This window comes from Aotus nancymaae, unplaced genomic scaffold (genome assembly GCF_030222135.1).
Source record: "Aotus nancymaae isolate 86718 unplaced genomic scaffold, 86718_ANA_hifiasm-v0.15.2.pri h1tg000032l_0, whole genome shotgun sequence".
NCBI classification, from domain to species: Eukaryota; Metazoa; Chordata; class Mammalia; order Primates; family Aotidae; genus Aotus; species Aotus nancymaae.
Window position 1 is genome coordinate 29394261 of NW_026988445.1, and position 20756 is coordinate 29415016.

The window sequence follows — 20756 nt, forward strand, 5'->3', positions numbered from 1 at the left end:
TGTCTCACCTAAGTACACCTTACTCATTTCTGCATCCCCGGTACCTACTGTTACCAGAAACGAGTTCCAGTCCAGACCCCAAGAGAGGGTTCTCGGACTTTGTGCGAGAAATAATTCGAGACGAGTCCATAAAGTGAAAGCAAGTTTATTAGAGAGGTAAAGAAACTCCATAGGCGGAGCGGCCCCGAGGGCTGCTGGTTGCCCACTGTTATGGTTATTTTTTTATTATATGCTGAATAAGGGTTGGATTATTCATGCCTCCCCTTTTTAGAAGATGGAGGGTGACTTCCTGACGTTGCCCTGGCATTGTAGACTGTCATGGCGCTGGCAGGAGGGTAGCCGTGAGGACAACCAGAGGTCATTGTCGTGGCCATCTGGGTTTTGGTGGGATTTGGCCGGCTTCGTTACTGCAGCCTGTTTTATCAGCAAGGTCTTTATGACCTGTACCTTGTGCCAACCTCCTGTCTCACCTGTGATTAAGAGTGCCTTAACCATCTGGAAATGCAGCCCAGTAGGTTTTGGCCTCATTTTACCCAACTCCTATTCAAGATGGAGTTGCTCTGGTTCAGATGCCTCTGACCCAACTTGTGTATGAGTTATCTATTGCTGCATAACAAACCACTACAAAACTTAGTGTCTTAAAGCAACAGCTATTTATTCAGCCACGATTCCGCAGACTAGCCGTTTCGGCTGGCCCAGCTGGTCGGTTCCGGCATCAGCTGGGCTCTCTCACGTGTCTGTGGTCAGCTTCCAGGTGAGGTGAGTGCTGGGTGATTTCAGCTGGCCTCAGCTGGGGGTCTCGTCTGTCTTCCACGTGATCTTTTTTCTTCCAGAAGGCTAGCCTGGGCCTGTTCGAGTGGCAGCTAGGCAGGGTTGTAGCGAGTGAGCAGAAGGAGGCATGAGCTCTGGAGGCCCGAGCTCAGCTGGCATGGCCTCACTTCTACTGGATCTTCTTGGCTAAAGAAGTCACAGAGCCAGTTCCGACTTAAAGCGAAGGAAAACTGACTTCTTTGAGAGGAGGAACTGCAAAGGTACGTTGCAAAGAAGCAGGGATGCATGGGGAGAGTAACTGAGGACATTTTTGCAAACGGTCTGTTATTTTTGGCATAGCGTAGGTACTCTGAAGCGCTTGGCTACTTTGAGTCCAACAAGTATTACATTTAGCCAATACCTTGGAAAATCTTCCAAAGAAGAGAACCTTTCTCTCTGGTTCCATTCTGCATCCCTGCCCTTCCCGTCTCCTATTCCCTGCTCCCTCCTCTTCGTTGTGACCCCAGCGTGCTGGCTGGTGCTGTTGTCAGCGCCCGGGTCCTCTTCAATGGGCGATGCATCCTGGGCGCCCACCATTCTCCTGAGCATCTTGTGTAAACCAGACCCCATGCCTGGCAGGACCAAGCAGGGAGCAAGAAAGACACGATTCTTGTTCTCCACTGGGAAAGATGGACGTTTACTAAAAACTATGAGTGTTATTAGTCACAAGGACATGCAGGATTGAAGCACAGGTAACAGAGGGCATCTGCCTCATTGAGGACCTGGCGTTGAAGCTGAGACCTAAGGGGTGGGTAGGAAGTGGTGTTCTCACCACAGAGGAGGTGGCAGCGACGGTGTGGGGCCAAGAGAAGCTACGGTGGAGCGCTTTTCAGGGGGAGGGAATGTGCCGAAGGGCCCTGGTGCGGGAAAGAGTGTGATGTTTGGGAGAGTGGGGCGAGGGATGGCAGAGGTGCACCCGATCACGTCTCCTGGGGCTGGGGAGCCAAGGCGCCTCCCAAGAGTTAAGTGGAGAGCTGTTGAAGGGTTACAAGCAGGGGAGAGAAGTGGCCCAATTTATTTTTTTTTAAAAAGTTTTATTTATTTATTTTTGAGATAGAGTCTTGCTCTGTTGCCCAGGCTGGAGTGCCGTGGTCCAATCTCTATTCACTGCAACCTCTGCCTCCTAGGTTCAAGCTATTCTCCTGCCTCAGCCTCCCGAGTAACTGGGACTACAGGCACGCACCGCCACGCCTGGCTAATTTTTGTATTTTAATTTTAGTAGAGAAAGGGTTTTACCATATTGGCAAGGTTGGTCTCGAACTGCTGACCTTGTGATCCGCCCGCCTTGGCCTCCCAAAGTGCTGGGATTACAGGCATGAGCCACCGTGCAATATACTTTTTAAACTCACCCTGGGCTGCATAGATAATACATTTAGAGGTGTACAATACTGGATGTGAAATTCCTCCCGTTCTCTATCATCGAAACATCCTACTCAGCAGGGTGTGGGGAAGAAGGCAGTCCGATGACAATGAACGCACTGAAGTTACTGAGGACCTTGTCAGTGGTATTTGTGCCATCTTGGAAACCTCTGAGCTGAGTGTTCTGGAATGTCCTCTCAGCCTCTGAGTGCACAGTGGGTACAGGGAGCTGGTGCCCCAGGGAGAGGAGGGAGCCGCCACTGCCAGCTGCCCAGTGCAACCCCCATTCATTCTGACCTGGCTGGCCTGCTGGCAAGGGTGCAGAGGGGCTCCTCGTAGCTGTGTGAATCCTCAAGCAGCCATTGCAAGTGGCTCATTTCAGAGGAGGGTGCCTAGCGGCGGCTTCTTAGGATCTCAGGGCAGGTGCTTCATCTGCCTCACTTCTCCCTTGTTCATTTCCCCCACTGGGCTCTATTTTACCTTTTCATTGGACGTTATTTAAAAAATGTGGTAATGCACCAACGCCTCTCACTGCACTAGGCACCTGGTTTTCTGGGGGACACAGAGGTCTCCCTTCTGGCGCCGTCTCCCGGGAGCCTCTCAGGCAGCGCTTCTCAAACTTCACTGAACTCTTCTGGAAGCAGCTGGTAGATCGCTGTCAGTGGAGTTAACCAAACGTGTGTCTGCCAGGCTGTTTCCCTTCCACCTTCCCTGGGTTCTCAGTGGGTCGCAGAAGCAATGCAGTAATGACACAGCTCCTTCCTAACGAAGACAGTTCATTAACCTGGTGGCCCAAACTGCTTCTGTGCTGTCCCTGAATTTCAACGTTCAGAGTTTTCTTCAAAGCCCAGGTCTGCTTATCAATCATGTTCAATATTAGGTTACTTACAGAATGAAGTCATTATCTTTAATGTTTAATAACTGTGCCACAAAGATAATATGATAAAATCCGAGAAATGTAATTTAGGAGGCTTTTGACTCAAGTCTTGTGTGTGTGTGTTTAATCTTTCCTAATCCTGTCCCCAGGGCTAAGCAAAACCTTGTTTTCGCTCTGTCTTCTACTTAGTTTGTCTCTTTGGTTTTGTTTTTGCGTGGCTATGTCCTGATGGATCTATTTTGGTGGTAGCTGAGTCTGGGGATCTGGAAGCAGAGGTGATGCTGGGATTGACACATCTTGAGCCTGGACTGTGCTGCAGGAGGGGTTGACGGCAGCAGGGAATGCTGTGGGCTTAGACCCCTGCACGGCATGGCTTTGGTCAGGTATGGGGAACAAATGACATGTGGACTCTGCCCTTGACACAAATGAACAAAGTACCCAGATCTGATTCCCCCAATCCTGGAGGCTTCCAGGTCTTTGAAGATAGAATTGAGCCTCGGCCGGACACGGTGGCCCACACCTGTAGTCTCAGCACTTTGGGAGGCCGAGGCGGGTGGATCACAAGGTCAAGAGATTGAGACCATCCTGGTCAACATGGTGATACCCCGTCTCTACTAAAAATACAAAAAATTAGCTGGGCGTGGTGGCAAATGCCTGTAATCCCAGCTACTCAGGAGGCTGAGGCAGGAGAATTGCTTGAATCCAGGAGGCAGGGGCTGCAATGAGCCCAGAACGTGCCACTGTACTCCAGCCTGGGCAACAAGAGCAAAACTCTATCTCAAAAAAAACAAAAAAGAATTGAGCCTCACAGCAGATCACTCCTGGTAGTGAAGAGATTCTTGGGGTAAAAGCCTGCCCATAAGAAGGAAGATTTCTTCCTTCCTTCCTTCCTTCCTTTCTTTCTTTTGTTTAGGAACATGCATAAAATTGCCTTTAGTCATTTTGCTTGTCTTCTTGGAAGAAGCATGAGTGTGAGTGAGTCTCTGAATTTGCAAGTTGAAACTCTGATTTCCCATGGGCAGAATCCGGAAATAAGGCTGTTTGACTGTTTTGAGCTCTTCCTTTAAGGAATACAGACCATAATGGTGGCTCTGTTTGGTATCCTGAGGGGCTGTGGACAGGGAGTCTACAGCAAGGTTCATAAAACACTTAGAGGTTGTTCAGAGAAAGGAGCTGCAGAAATGGAGGGGTGCAGTTGTGCTGGAAGCCTTCCACGGGCCTCCGGGCTCTCATTTCCCTCCAAGTCATAAAGTGAGAGGATCTGTTACAAGTCTCCCCTCCCCTCCCCCTTCTCTCTCATTCTGTTCTCAAGGCGAGAACCAAAGCGTGAGGGTCTAACGCTCCAGGACAATCCTTCCACGGTCCACCTGCACACTGCCATCTTACATCTTTGAAGGAGCTGGATAGCTTTCCTTTCAAATTTTTACAATGACGTCTTTCCTTTTTCTGAATTGCTTTATGAGTTGACTTGTCTTCCTCAAAGTTGGTAGGACTTCCCTTGAACGATGGAAAACTGAATCAGGTACGTAGCAGGCTTTCGGTTTTTCATCTAAATGATCGAATTGCTTTTTTGGGTCTAGCTGTATTAGGAATAGAGAGAAGAGAATTTTCAGAGGTGGAGGTGAGGAAAGGGTTCACACTAGTTTATTAATTTTTTTCTGAGACAGAGTCCCGCTCTGGCACCCAGGTTGCTGGACTGCAGGGGCATGATCTCGGCTCACTGCAACCTCTGCCTGCTGGGTTCAAGCGATTCTCCTACCTCAGCCTCCCAAGTAGCTGGAATTACAAGTGCCTACCACCACACTTGGCTAATTTTTGTATTTTTAGTAGAGACAGGGTTTCACCATGTTGGCCAAGCTGGTCTTGAACTCCTGACCTCAAGTGATCCACCCACCTTGGCCTCCCAAAGTGCTGGGTTTACAGGCGTCAGACACTGCACCTGGCCAAGTTCTTGAAGAAGATATTCTTGAGAGAGCCAGGCTCGAGTTCCATGGATGCTTCAGTGTTTGACTGCTCTCATATTTCCTTAAGTATAGCCTTGTTTCCTTCAACTCACGGGGAAAAATTGCAGAGAGTTAGGGCCTGTATAGAATGTGACATCAATCAAGACATAAATAATGAAGCATACACATGTTTTTTTTTTTTTTTTTTTTTTTTTTTTTTTAAGTTATTTGGAATAGAGAGAAAGTATCCCTTTTTAAACATTAACTGTAACTTCATACCTCCTAGGAAAATGTTTCCATACACCATTGGGTTAAAATTTTAGCTGAATTAATTAGATACTTCAGTTTAACAAATGGTCAGTTCAGTCCATTTTTTTAATGGAGTATTCATAGAATGGAACCAGTTGACTGTTTGATTCAACTGGTCATTTGTGTGATACAGACGCAGGTCTGGAGTAATAAGGTTGAACTCGGCAGTGACAGACGGCTAAGATCACGTTTAAGGAAGACACGGAGAACTCTACCGTAGATCCGTATCATGAGTTCCTCTCCTCAGATCCACATCAGCAGCTCATTAGTAAATGAAATCATAATCCCTGCCTCTCAAGAGACATCTGATCACATTCAGTGGTGTTTTCAGTCTGTGTTGAAAAGCGCAGGAGATGTGGACGCTTTTGTACACATGGTGAGCCAGGAAGTAGGTGATGAGCGAACTTGGCAGAGGTCATTCGAACATTAGAGGTAATGATTCCTTTAGTATTTTCTTAAGTCCTTATGGATATATTACTTCTCACAGACTTGAACTAATTGGAAGTAAGATATTGTGTAACATATCTCACTTAGATATCTTAAGTAAGATATTCTACTTAGAACTAGATGGAAAAGATTCTTCTGTCTAGTTCTGAGCACACCGGATTTGCCTGAGAAACTCTTTGGACTGAGCTCTGAGGGTGACGTGGTGTAGGTGGGTTTGCCTTGACCTGATGACCTTGAGGAATAAGGAGGTGTGAATGGGTGTGAAACTGCTTTTAGAACTTGAGTTGGCCTGACACAGCTCTGGTTCACACTTGAACTTATGTGGACACTTCTGTGCCTGTTATTCATCTTTGTACCCCTGCATCAAGCACACTGTTTATCACATGATAGTGTTCAATCAGTGTTGAGAGTTTGATTGTTTGCCAGTCTGAGATGCTTAGAGTTTATTGAATTGGGTTGTATATGCTGCCAGGACCTATGACTTTGCGGAAGGAAGCCTTAGGGTTCAGGAAGCTTGTATGTTTTGTTTTCTTACGGGCTAGGAGTTTTGTCTTTTATTTATTCATTTATTTTCTTATGGGCTAGGAGATTTACCCGAGGTGAACCCAGAGAACAAGGCTGTACAGTGTTATTTATGGCGTTCCCCACTTAGGAGCAAGTGACTAGTATCTGTTAAGTGAAGTCTCTCTTCTCACGGGTTCTGTGCTGAAGAACCGTCTTACTGGCTGACGCCTCTTATTAAGATATTCTGTACCTCCGTGATTACAAGATCAGGGCGTGTTTAGAACCAGAGGCGAGCACAACAGTTCAGAGACGTGGGTCGTAATCTGAGTGCGGACGTAAGGGCCCCGACAGAGGTGCCACCAGGCAGCTGCTGGAGTGGCTTCGCGGCTGCGCAGCGTGTGCCACGGTCGTCCAGTCAAGGACTGTCCCTGCAGTCTTCAGACTCCAGCTCCCCTGCGTCCACCTTGCCGTGGGGGGCCCAGAGCGTTAGGCCAGGAGCAGTCCTTGCTCTCAAAGTTGGCTTTACTTTTTCCTCCACAGCTACTGGCTCCCACGTCCTCCCCTTTGTGAACTCTGCGACTTGTCTAGAATCCCAGCTCCTCTGCTCCCTGTTGATTCACACCCACCGTTTTCCTCGGGAACTCAGTCAACATTCAGCGCTTCACAGATGCTTTCTGTGGCCTCCTCTTAGTGCTATACTAACTCTAGTTTTTCCACACACAACTTGTAAGTGCCCCGAGTCCCTGCATGTGTGTTCTGACTTTTTAGCTGGCATGCTTAAGGGCGGCACAGGCCTCCTTTTTGCATTCATATGCTGAAGCAAGCAGACTGACCTACCTGAACCTAACGGTATGAACTGTGTTACACAGATTGTCAGTTTTGGAGGTTCTGTTTGATTCTCAAAGTAACTCTGTGAAGGCCGGGTGCAGTGGCTCATGCCTGTAATCCCAGCACTTTGGGAGGCCAAAATGGATGGATCACCTGAGGTCAGTAGTTCGAGACCAGCCTGGCCAACGTGGTGAAACGCTGTCTGTACTAAAAATACAAAATCAGCCGGATGTGGTGGCATGAACCTGTAATCCCAGCTACTGAGGAGACTGAGGCTGAGAATCGCTTGAACTCAGGAGGTGGATGTTACAGCGAGCCAAGATCACACCACTGCACTCCAGCCTGTGTGAAGAGTGAGATTCTGTCTCAAAAAAAAAAAAAAAAGAAAGAAAAAACCCTCTATAGGGGCAATTTTTATTATTTCCATTGTTACAGATGATGACACTGAAATTCAGAGAGGTCAGGTGACTTAACTAAGGTCACACAGCCGAGTGGAAGGTGGAGGTGGGATCTGAGGCTTCGCCTGCTGATTCCATGTCCATTATTCCTTCTACTTCCATACACTGTCTTTTTGAATGGCTGATTCAATAAATTCTGCCTTCAAAAATTAGACACACAATTTTTTTTTTTTTAAAAAGCCTTTCTTAGGAGGAAATGTCTTCTGAGAAGCTGTAATTTTTTAAGAAAATAATTTGACTTAGAGAAGAGGAGTAGGCTCTGCCTAAGGAGAAAAGGTATTACTTAGTCCTTTATCAAACATTTAAGGGTCCACTCCGTACTGTGCTGGTTGACGGAAATGGGAATAGGGTCAAGTGAGGACATGGTTGCTGTCCTCCCCGGACCCATAGCCTTGTGGCTTAGGCATGGGACACCATGGTGGCAGATGTCTTGTGTGCTTGCAAATCTGAAAGACTGATGCCTAATGTTCTTTTCTGTTTTTTTTGAGATGGAATCTCGATCTGTCACCCACGCTGGAGTGTAGTGGCGCGATCTTGGCTCACTGCATCCTCCACCTCCCGGGTTCAAGCGATTCTTCTGCCTCAGCCTCCAGAGTAGCTGAGATTACAGGCACCTGCCACCATGCCCGGCTAATTTTTGTATTTTTAGTAGAGACAGGGTTTCACCATGTTGGCCAGGATGGTCTCGAACTCCTGACTTCAGGTAATCTGCCCTCCTTGGCCTCCCAAAGTGCTGGGATTACAGGAGTGAGCCACTGTGCCCAGCCCTAATATTCTAACTCATAAGGAATCTTTGCCTGTATTCACTATGAGTAGGCTAATACTACACAAATATTGGTTTCTAGAGCCCATTGATGAATGAGGAGATAAAATGTGGTCTGTGCATACAATGGAACATTCTTCAGTGTGGAAAAGGAATGAAGTTCTGATATGTGCTGTTGCAGTAACATGAACCTTGAAGAAATCGTGCCAAGTGAAATAAGCTAAACACGAAAGGACAAACATCGTATGGTTTTGCTTATGTGATCGGCAAAATCATAGAGAAAGAACGTAAAATAGAGGTTGTCAGCGGCTAGAGGGAGGGAGAATGGGTGTAGAGTTTCAGTTTGGGAATGTGAAAAGGTTCTGGATGTGGATATTAGTGATGGTTGCAAAGCAGTGCATTGACCATTGCATTAATGTATTTGATGCTCTTGAACTGTACACTTAAAAATGGTTAAATCGGTAAATTTCATGTCACGTATACCACACAGAAAATTAGTTTTCAGATTATTGTCAGCTATGCTTAGACGTGCCTTTAAGGCAGGAAGAAGATGAGAGTGGTCATAGCCGTCTGTGGAAAGCAGAAGAGACCCCTCATGTCACCAATGAGCTCTCAGAATCCAGAAAACATCAGGGATGAGCAGCCTCCACTGCCCCTATCCACGAGCTGTTTCACTCGCATTCCAAACGATTCTGGCAAGCGTGGAAAAGCTGGACCAGGATCTGGGTAACTCTTTCACAGTTGAGTGGTTAAGGAGAAGCGCTGTTCTCAGAGAAATGAGAACATGTGTCTTGGAAGGCTGCCTTTGCTTAATGTTCCACGCAATCCAGGAGGCCAGATGGCATTTTATGTGGTTTTCACAACTGTGATTTTGGATTGATTACAAACCGGTTTGTGTTCCTAACCCGGCTCGCTGCCTCCCGCCTGCCTTTTAGCTTCACCGTCATTCCCGGAGCTGGGCCTGAACAGGCGTGTTGTTTTTCTTCTGTTCCTTATGATGACTGCGTTGGTGCCAGCCTGGACTACCTTCAGCTCTATTTGCTGCCCAGAGTCTAGTGTAGAAAATGAAATCCTTTTTCCAATAAGTGTGAGCAAATGAAAGCCTGTCACATTGCGTTTATATCCAATTCTTGATTTTTTTTTTTTTTTTGAGTTTGGGTTCACCTCATGATGGGTTGCAAAAGGATAAAGGAGAATTTCTGATGCCCTGCCGGCTTTTCCTCACCCAGCTGACCTTCTACCATCAGATGGTGTTTTCATAGGAAAGGCAAATTAATTTTACATCTAATGCAAGAAATACATGATTAGGAAGATTGTATTAAAAATTAAGTAGTTTGCAAAACATTTTAGGATTTTCAAATTACTTTTGCATAAATAACTTCTTCTGGTTCTTACAACAGTCTAGAGATGGAGTCTAGCAGGTGTCTCCCTCTCGTATGAGGAAACGGAGGCTCAGAGAAGATAGGGGGCGTGCCCAAGGTTGCCTGACTCACATCTGTCAGAGCTGGATTTGGAGAGCTTATCTGCTGGGTCCGCATCCAGAATGCTTTCTACCATTCTGCTATGCCAGCTGGAAAGGAAAAATCCCATTAGAGTAAATAATATCAGCAATATCTGCTATTTTGAGCAACTTACTAGGCCATTTGTTAAATAAGTCACAGTGACCATTGGACCTTTGCAGAAAGTCTTCCTTTTACCCTTTGTAGTTTAGTAACTCTCATGACTGAGGTCTGCAGATGGTTCATTTAATAGGCTGGAAAGTGAGTCAGAGATTGTGAGGAGAGACTGGGAGGTTCTTGGGAACATCTCTGCTGACCTCTTGAATTGGGCTTCCGTTCTTCCAGCCGGGAAAGGGGAGGATCGTGGATGTTGCAAAATGTACTTCTGTGAAGCCCTTCAGAGACTTCTAGTAGTTTCGGTGAACAGACAATGTCCTCCTGCCTTGCTGAAATCCTGGTATGGCTTGAGAGCAAGTTAATCTCAGTCATTTTTCTGTTTCTAGTACTTGGCCCAGAGTTTGACCTAATAGGAACTCAGCAACTATTTGTTGAGTGGAACCTCCAAAGATAGCAGTTTCTTCTTGTGGGGAATTAGTCTATCGATTTGCCCAATACAAGTTAATTTTATTAAGATTTCTTGGTCGGGCACAGTGGCTCACGCCTGTAATCCCAGCACTTTGGGAAGCTGAGGTGGGTGGATCATCTGAGTTCAGGAGTTCAAGACCAGCCTGGTCAACATAGTGAAATGCCATCTCTACTAAAAATACAAAAATTAGCCAGGCGTGGTGATGGGTACCTGTAATCCCAGCTACTCAGGAGACTGAGGCAGAAGAATCGCTTGAACCTGGGAGGTGGAGGTTGCAGTGAGCTGAGATCTTACCACTGCACTCCAGCCTGGGCAACAGAGTGAGACTCCGACTCCAAAAAAAAAATTGCTTTAGCTGTGTGTTTATATAATGGACAGGTAGGTGGTAGATGAAAGCGGCTGCCCGGCCACAGTCTGGCTGAGCTGCTTAGTTCCACTCTGGGGGTCGGACCAGAAGAATTCTTGAACTTGGCCTAGAGTCCCACGTCAAGCCAACTCCTTACTTCTTCTACGCTTCCTCTTTAAAAAGGGTTTTCTCTCTTTGGTTCAAGTTCCTCTTAAAACACAATCAATCATTGTCCCTTCATTGATAGAGGCACAAATGAATTTTGTTTTTTTTTGAGATGGAGTCTTGCTCTGTTGTCCAGGCTGGGATGCAGTGACGCAATCTCGGCTCACTGCAACCTCCATCTCTCAGGTTCGAGCGATTCTCCTGCCTCAGCCTCCTGAGTAGCTGGGATTACAGGTGGCTGCCACCTCACCTGGCTAATTTTTGTATTTTTAGTGGAGACGGTGTTTCGCCATGTTGGCCAGGCTAGTCTCGAACTCCTGACCTCAGGCGGTTCCCATGCCTCGGCCTCCCAAAATGCTGGTATTACAGGCATGAGCCACCATGCCCGGCCAAGGCACAAATGAGTTTAAGCCTCATTGAAATGACAGTGGCCTGCTGTGGCTCTACTGTGGCTTCTCCGGGCCACTTCCTTCTCCCGCCTTCCTGCATTGCACTGGCGTGGAGGCCGGGGCTCCCTGGCCAGGCTGCTCTGGATTATTACAGCCATATATCTTGGAACTGAGCTTGAGCAGGGATCATCCTGTTTCCTGCTGGAATTGATTTTCTGTCCAATTTTCATTTCCTATTGTGCGTTTCTTTGGGGTCAGAGCAGTTTTGTCAGACAAAAGCAGGGCTTTTTGTTTTGGAGATATTCCTGGCTTCTCTTCAGTAGTGTGTTTATATAAATGGGCAGCCAGGCAGTGCATGAAAGTGGCTGACCAGCCACAGTCTGGCTGAGCTGCTTAGTTGTACTCTGGGGGATGGACCCAGTAGAATTCTTGGACTTGGCCTGGAGTCCCAGGTCACCCTGTAGGCATGCCTTGTGGGCATGTCTTCATCTGTCAGATGGGCTTTGTTCTCGGAAGCCTGCATCAGAGAGCTCTTCAGAAGAGAGAAAATGTTACATTGCTGTTACCATTTCAAATGCTTACCACTAGGCGAATCTGGTTCAAAGTTTAACAGCCTGTGGGTGAATGGCAAAAGCTCAGTTGGATCTCAAAGAAATCCCTGGTCAAGCCCTCTGCCTTCCAGTACCCAATTATTTACTTATAAATGTTAAGATTGCAACCTCCAGATCATTCAGCAGTTGAGATGTGTAGAAACCGTATCTCCAGCACCTAGAAAGGCTAAGTAGGATCGGCCCCAGTTGTCGTTCACTTTCAGCGTCCTCAGAATCCACTTTTGTTTCAGTCCTTCCATCCATTCCCATTGTTTGCCGTCAGCGTTGGAATCAAATGGAACAGCAATGTCAGTAAACTTCACCGCTCCATCGTCGGAAATGAAGAATTTGGTTTTCTCTGTTGTCACAACCTACACGAGTACATCTTTACGCAGCCGCGTTCCCGTGATCTTTCTTGCGTGTATGATGTATACTGCATCAACCTATTTGCTGCTTCACAGGCAAGGTCCTGTTTGCTGACGTGGAAGCATAGCAGCAGGGTTATGTTTGTCAGAAAAATCTCGTGTGTATTTACTGTGATGCCATAGTGGTGTCAGCCGTTTTTGGCCTCATTAATCTCTTCTTGGGAGAGAAAGCTCATAATATGGTGAAGATATCAAAGGACTTGTTTTGGGATTATTTCTAGAACGTGATAGTTGTTCAGTGCACATACATGTCCAGATAAATTGAGTCATGTTATAGCATCTAGTTTTATGCAACCAAAATTGGACATTGTATTGTTTGGATAGAGTGTTGAAGGTAGGTGGCTTCTGGATAGAGTGTTGAAGGTAGGTGGTTTCTGGATAGAGTGTTGAAGGTAGGTGTTTCTGGATAGAGTGTCGAAGGTAGGTGGTTTCTGGATAGAGTGTCGAAGGGAGGTGTTTCTGGATAGAGTGTCGAAGGTAGGTGGTTTCTGGATAGAGTGTTGAAGGTAGGTGTTTCTGGATAGAGTGTTGAGGTAGGTGGCTTCTGGATAGAGTGTTGAGGTAGGTGGTTCCTGCATAGAGTGTTGAGGTAGGTGGTTTCTGGATAGAGTGTTGAGGTAGGTGTTTCTGGATAGAGTGTTGAAGGTAGGTGGCTTCTGGATAGAGTGTTGAAGGTAGGTGGCTTCTGGATAGAGTGTTGAGGTAGGTGTTTCTGGATAGAGTGTTGAAGGTAGGTGGCTTCTGGATAGAGTGTTGAGGTAGGTGGTTTCTGGATAGAGTGTTGAGGTAGGTGTTTCTGGATAGAGTGTTGAAGGTAGGTGGCTTCTGGATAGAGTGTTGAGGTAGGTGTTTCTGGATAGAGTGTTGAAGGTAGGTGGCTTCTGGATAGAGTGTTGAGGTAGGTGGTTTCTGGATAGAGTGTTGAGGTAGGTGTTTCTGGATAGAGTGTTGAAGGTAGGTGGTTTCTGGATAGAGTGTTTAGGTAGGTGGTTTCTGGATAGAGTGTTGAGGTAGGTGGCTTCTGGATAGAGTGTTGAAGGTAGGTGTTTCTGGATAGAGTGTTGAGATAGGTGGTTCCTGGATAGAGTGTTGAGGTAGGTGGTTCCTGGATAGAGTGTTGAGGTAGGTGGTTTCTGGATAGTGTTGAAGGGAGGTGGTTTCTGGATAGAGTGTTGAAGGTAGGTGGCTTCTGGATAGAGTGTTGAGGTAGGTGGTTTCTGGATAGTGTTGAAGGGAGGTGGTTTCTGGATAGAGTGTTGAGGTAGGTGGTTTCTGGATAGTGTTGAAGGGAGGTGGTTTCTGGATAGAGTGTTGAGGTAGGTGGTTTCTGGATAGTGTTGAAGGGAGGTGGTTTCTGGATAGAGTGTTGAGGTAGGTGGTTTCTGGATAGTGTTGAAGGGAGGTGGTTTCTGGATAGAGTGTTGAAGTAGGTGGTTTCTGGATAGAGTGTTGAAGGGAGGTGGTTTCTGGATAGAGTGTTGAAGGTAGGTGGTTTCTGGATAGAGTGTTGAGATAGGTTGTTCCTGGATAGAGTGTTGAGGTAGGTGGCTTCTGGATAGAGTGTTGAGGTAGGTGGTTTCTGGATAGAGTGTTGAAGTGAGGTGTTTCTGGATAGAGTGTTGAGGTAGGTGGTTCCTGGATAGAGTGTTGAGGTAGGTGGTTCCTGGATAGAGTGTTGAGGTAGGTGGTTCCTGGATAGAGTGTTGAGGGAGGTGGTTTCTGGATAGAGTGTTGAAGGTAGGTGGTTCCTGGATAGAGTGTTGAGGTAGGTGGTTTCTGGATAGTGTTGAGGGAGGTGGTTCCTGGATAGAGTGTTGAAGGTAGGTGGTTCCTGGATAGAGTGTTGAAGGTAGGTGGTTCCTGGATAGAGTGTTGAAGTAGGTGTTTTCTGGATAGAGTGTTGAAGGTAGGTGGTTCCTGGATAGAGTGTTGAGGTAGGTGGTTTCTGGATAGTGTTGAGGGAGGTGGTTTCTGGATAGAGTGTTGAAGGTAGGTGGTTCCTGGATAGAGTGTTGAAGTAGGTGTTTTCTGGATAGAGTGTTGAAGGTAGGTGGTTTCTGGATAGAGTGTTGAGATAGGTTGTTCCTGGATAGAGTGTTGAGGTAGGTGATTTCTGGATAGAGTGTTGAGGTAGGTGGTTCCTGGATAGAGTGTTGAGGTAGGTGGCTTCTGGATAGAGTGTTGAGGTAGGTGGTTTCTGGATAGAGTGTTGAAGTGAGGTGTTTCTGGATAGAGTGTTGAGGTAGGTGGTTCCTGGATAGAGTGTTGAGGTAGGTGGTTTCTGGATAGTGTTGAGGGAGGTGGTTTCTGGATAGAGTGTTGAAGGTAGGTGGTTTCTGGATAGTGTTGAGGGAGGTGGTTTCTGGATAGAGTGTTGAAGGTAGGTGGTTCCTGGATAGAGTGTTGAAGTAGGTGTTTTCTGGATAGAGTGTTGAAGGTAGGTGGTTTCTGGATAGAGTGTTGAGATAGGTTGTTCCTGGATAGAGTGTTGAGGTAGGTGATTTCTGGATAGAGTGTTGAGGTAGGTGGTTCCTGGATAGAGTGTTGAGGTAGGTGGCTTCTGGATAGAGTGTTGAGGTAGGTGGTTTCTGGATAGAGTGTTGAAGTGAGGTGTTTCTGGATAGAGTGTTGAGGTAGGTGGTTCCTGGATAGAGTGTTGAGGTAGGTGGTTTCTGGATAGTGTTGAGGGAGGTGGTTTCTGGATAGAGTGTTGAGGTAGGTGATTTCTGGATAGAGTGTTGAAGGTAGGTGGTTTCTGGATAGAGTGTTGAGGGAGGTGGTTTCTGGATAGAGTGTTGAAGGTAGGTGGCTTCTGGATAGAGTGTTGAGGTAGGTGGTTTCTGGATAGTGTTGAAGGGAGGTGGTTTCTGGATAGAGTGTTGAGGTAGGTGGTTTCTGGATAGTGTTGAAGGGAGGTGGTTTCTGGATAGAGTGTTGAGGTAGGTGGTTTCTGGATAGTGTTGAAGGGAGGTGGTTTCTGGATAGAGTGTTGAAGTAGGTGTTTTCTGGATAGAGTGTTGAAGGTAGGTGGTTTCTGGATAGAATGTTGAAGGTAGGTGGTTTCTGGATAGAGTGTTGAAGGTAGGTGGTTTCTGGATAGAGTGTTGAGATAGGTTGTTCCTGGATAGAGTGTTGAGGTAGGTGGTTTCTGGATAGAGTGTTGAGGTAGGTGGTTCCTGGATAGAGTGTTGAGGTAGGTGGCTTCTGGATAGAGTGTTGAGGTAGGTGGTTTCTGGATAGAGTGTTGAAGTGAGGTGTTTCTGGATAGAGTGTTGAGGTAGGTGGTTCCTGGATAGAGTGTTGAGGTAGGTGGTTTCTGGATAGTGTTGAGGGAGGTGGTTTCTGGATAGAGTGTTGAGGTAGGTGATTTCTGGATAGAGTGTTGAAGGTAGGTGGTTTCTGGATAGAGTGTTGAGGGAGGTGGTTTCTGGATAGAGTGTTGAAGGTAGGTGGCTTCTGGATAGAGTGTTGAGGTAGGTGGTTTCTGGATAGTGTTGAAGGTAGGTGGCTTCTGGATAGAGTGTTGAGGTAGGTGGTTTCTGGATAGTGTTGAAGGGAGGTGGTTTCTGGATAGAGTGTTGAGGTAGGTGGTTTCTGGATAGTGTTGAAGGGAGGTGGTTTCTGGATAGAGTGTTGAAGTAGGTGTTTTCTGGATAGAGTGTTGAAGGTAGGTGGTTTCTGGATAGAATGTTGAAGGTAGGTGGTTTCTGGATAGAGTGTTGAAGGTAGGTGGTTTCTGGATAGAGTGTTGAGATAGGTTGTTCCTGGATAGAGTGTTGAGGTAGGTGGTTTCTGGATAGAGTGTTGAGGTAGGTGGTTCCATACATTCAGCAGCAAGGAAGTTAATAGCTTTCTCATCACCATGCTCGCCTCCTCCCTCCTTTTTCTGTGTAACAGAAGCAGTAAGAAACTTTGAGGAATTTCCCAACATATCAGGTAATTTGTTATTTCTTCTATAACATAAGGAAGTATGTCACAATAGAAATGGCAAATGGATATTTACATGATGATCAGGAAATTAGAATACACCAGGAAATCTCGATTCTGTTCTTCGTTGTACTTCTAACACAGCCAGTGACCTTACACGTTTCTTTACTTTGTTACACCTGAATTCCCTTATCTGCTGTAAAATGAAATTGTTGAACTAAATTAAATGTTCTTAAAGATCTTTTCCAGCCTGGACATTGAATTCTGTACATCAACTTACATGATTTATTTGCACAATCTTAGCAGAATTAATTTGGATTTGTTAATTGTTTGCATCTGGCTAATTATTGCTTGCACATCCGAAGAATATCTAACCGTAGTAGTTTCTTATATTAACTAAAGGTGCTGTGAAGGAAACATGGAATTCCCCCAAAATCAGAACTAAAAGAACCTTCTCCTTTAGCGCAAGCACTGGTAAAATATCCATAAGGCACCCTAGCTGCACTGGCCCTTCTGCCCTCTTCAGCAAGTCTACCTGAGGTGCACAGTCATTACTGGCTCTTGTGCCACCAAGTGACATCCTATTTGGCTGTGACACCACGTGAAGAGGGAACGAGGTGCGAGACTGTGAAGGTACTCAGTACAGCTGCAGCCTCCTGCACAGAGTAAAGGTGACACTTCTTGAGTTAATAACTCTGTTGGGAAGTTTTCCAACTCCACCATCGTCTTCCCTACTTCAACAAGGATCCCGGGGGGAGCTCACAGATTTGCAGATCTCCTTGCACTAGGAAAAATAAAAAAGCTTTCCAGTTCCAGGAGTATAAACCAGCCACAGACTCATGGGGCACATTTTGCACTGTCTTCTGGAGAAAGAAAGGTACTAATAACAAATAAGTCTGTTGGGATTTCAGATGGATTCCAGTCTCATTCTTTTGTGATAACAGGGAGCGAGGTTTTGATATATTTCCTCCAGAGATGGTTCTAAATATGGAGACCCATCGATATCCAAGCGTACCCCTCACTCCTCTCTGATCAGTCCAGTTGCTAAACAAGACCAGAACAAGGCTGAGTAGTTGACGGCAAGTGCTTCTGTGAATTGCCTTGCGATTGCAGAATCAGGAGGATGTTTTTATTCAGGAAGGCATGTCTGACCTATGAAACAAAATGCAGTTGGTATCATTTTAGATTTGGCTCTTGAATCCTCAGAAATACTTGCCTTCACTGACTGTGAGGAGGAAGGATCCCATCTCTTTGGATATCTCTGGGAAGTTGCTTTATTGATTCTTCACCAGTTTGCAGACAAGTCCAAGTCTAAATAAAATTCAGATGTAGCCTAATCTTGTAAGCCTTTCTTTTCTCTCTCTCTCTCTGTCCATCCGTCCATCCCTCCATCCATCTGCCTACCTACCTACCTCAGCCTCTGAGGCTGCAGTGAGCTATGATCCCATCAATGCACTTCAACCTGAGTGATTCATGATTGCACCACTGCACTCCAGACTAGGTGACAGATCGAGACCCTGTCTTTAAAACAAAAGGTTATTATGAGACGTCTCAGTGCAGAAATGGTTTCCTGTTGCCCATTGTGCCAAGTTGCCCAGGCCCAGAGGTTGCATCATGATATGAATATGCTGTGTGGTGTCCAGCACCAGAAGTGTGGGTGTAGTGGAGGAAAAAGATACAGAGCCAGGAGCTGGACGTGGAAACGTTTTTAAACTAGCTTTTTTTTTTTTTTTTTTTATGAGACAGAGTTTCGCTCTTGTTACCCAGGCTGGAGTACAATGGCTCAATCTCGGCTCACCGCAACCTCCACCTCCTGGGTTCAAGCAATTCTCCTGCCTCAGCCTCCCAAGTAGCTGGGATTACAGGCGTGCGCCACCATGCCCAGCTAATATTTGTTTTTTTTTGTTTTTTTTTTGAGACGGAGTTTCGCTCTCGATACCCAGGCTGGAGTGCAATGGCGCGATCTCGGCTCACCGCAACCTCCGCCTCCTGGGTTCAGGCAATTCTCCTGCCTCAGCCTCCTGAGTAGCTGGGATTACAGGCACGCGCCACCGTGCCCAGCTAATTTTTTGTATTAGTAGAGACGGGGTTTCACCATGTTGACCAGGATGGTCTCGATCTCTTGACCTCGTGATACACCCGCCTCGGCCTCCCAAAGTGCTGGGATTACAGGCTTGAGCCACCGCGCCCGGCCAATATTTGTTTTTTTAGTAGAGACGGGGTTTCACCATGTTGACCAAGATGGTCTCGATCTCTTGACCTCGTGATCTACCTGCCTCGGCCTCCCAAAGTGCTGGGATTACAGGCGTGAGCCACCGTGCCCGGCCTTTAAACTAGTCGTTTTTAAAAATCACCACCCCGTGCTAGAGAAAGGACTGAATGAGGTTTCTGTTTTCTCTCTAAAAATTGATATAACAAAATTCTTGTCATGGGAAGAGAAATCAAAGAGTATACTGACAAGATATGTAGGAAAATCTACAGCACAGGGACAAAGGAAAAAGATGGTACCATCCAGAAAATGACAAAAGCAACCCACAGAATGGGAGAAAATTTTTGCAAATCATATATTTGATAAAGATCCTGTACCCAGAATATATGAAAGACTCTTGCAACTCAATAATAAAAAGATGAGTCAGTTATAAAAATGAGTAAAAGATTTGAATAGACGTTTCTCCAAAGAAGATATACAGATGGCCGATGAACACATGAATAGACACTCAGCAGCACTGGCTATGTGGGAAACACGAGTCAAAACTACAATGAGAGACCACTCATTTACACTCGCATGGCTAGAATAAAAAAAGATAAACAGTATGAAGTGTTGATGAGGATGTGGAGAAATTGAATCCTTAGGCACTGCTGGTGAAAATGAGAAATGATACAGCCACTGTGGAAAAGAACTTGGCACTTTCTCAGAGAGTTAAACATAATGTTATCATATGACCCAACAATTCTACACTTGTTGTGTACCCAAGGGAAATGAAAAAATCTGTATTCACAAAAACTTATCCATGAATGTTTATAGCAACGTCATTCATGATAGCCCCCAAACAAAAACAACCCAGATGTCTGTCAACTGCAAAATGGCTGAACAAAATGTGGCATGATCTATGTAATGGAATATTACTTGGCAGTGAAAAGAAATGAAGTGCTTCATCCATTGAAATGTTACGGCAAGTGAAAGAAGCCAGACACAAAAGATGACACACTGTGTGATTCCATTTATATCAAATGTCCGGAACAGGCAAATCCGCAGATACAGTGTGTAGATTAGTGGTTGTCAGGGGCTGAATTGGGACGTGGCAGCTAATGCATTTGGAATTTATTTTAGGAGAGAATGAAATGTTCTAAAACGGATGATGGTTGCACAGCCCTGTAAATATACTAAAAAGCATAGAACTGTACAGTTTAAATGGATGAATTATATCTCAATAGGGCTGTTTTAAACATGCTGAAAAACACAGGTATGTGTCTGTGCTCTAAAGTTTATCCATTGCTTCCTGGATAAAGTCTAAACTCTGCACCTTGGCTTTTAAGGCCTTTTATTTATATGGAATCCTTCCCCACCCCCCATCTATATGTCTGTAAACCTTACATGTTATTCAAATGCCATAATTGGTCAAACTGGACATGTCTTCTCCTTTCCTTCATCCCTCGTATGGGCCTTAGCATAGCCTTCCTTGTGCTGTATTTATTTCTGTATCTGTCATATTACCTCTATCTGATTGAGAGCCCTTTAAGGCTGGGATGTCCGCTTGCTCCCGTTAGCATCCTTCAGGACGCCTGACCCGCAATCTGATCTGACTGGTACATGATAAATTTGTATCGCTTGATAGAATGAATGGGTTGTGGAATTATTAGAAGTGATCCCAGATAGGCTACCGTTTTTACTGATCGCTTTCACAAGCGTCTTTCAAGAACAACGCAGCATCAGAGAAACTCTCAAAACTCTGTGCAGGGTATTATTATTATCTGTAACCCTGGTAACTGTTCAAATTACTGTCAATTAACTTTTGGCGGCACTCTTAAGGTTGCTTATCATCTACATTAGTTTGTCGGATGAGGTAATGCGCTTTTTCTGGGTACAGTTGTCTTGGAAGAGATTGGCAGCGTTTCCTAGTTGTAAACAAAACCGTCTCATATGCCGGCCGTGACAAAGAGTGGCTGGGATGCCAGAAGCTCTGTGAAAACACTTCAATCCATTTCAGTGAGGAGGAATTGTGACTGGTAAATAAATTACTGCTCGGCTGTGTTCCTTAGCTCTTCTGCTAATGAACGGGCCCCAGCGACTTTTTTGTCCTGGGTGGTAAGCTCCTAATATCTATTCAAGTTGAATGTAAAGCTCATTTTCTCTAGAAATCTTTGTTTAAAAACAGAATTTTTTCAGTAGATATATTTATTAAATTAAAAATATTTCAAATACATAAAGAGTGTTATAACAAAATCACTGCCTGTGTTGAATAAATGCTGGCTTTTTGTCATATCTGCTTTGGATTTTTATTTAGCTGAGAAACATTTCGAAGATAGTTGA

The 20756-nt window shown here is 45.5% G+C and overlaps 1 protein-coding gene and 1 long non-coding RNA gene across 3 annotated transcripts in view; both read left to right on the plus strand.

Annotated features, from left to right (window-relative positions):
• The window catches only part of KIF26B (kinesin family member 26B), a 569508-nt gene that overhangs the window by 134013 nt on the left and 414739 nt on the right, over positions 1-20756 (plus strand). The window lies entirely within an intron of this gene.
• On the plus strand, positions 14710-16711 carry LOC135277440 (uncharacterized). 2 transcript variants are annotated; one of them, XR_010345036.1, is made up of 3 exons: positions 14710-14989; positions 15075-15633; positions 15719-16711. It is a non-coding gene; the product is annotated as an uncharacterized LOC135277440 (long non-coding RNA). The 2 variants fall into 2 exon arrangements; XR_010345037.1 differs by having other exon boundaries at positions 14710-14959; positions 15100-15633.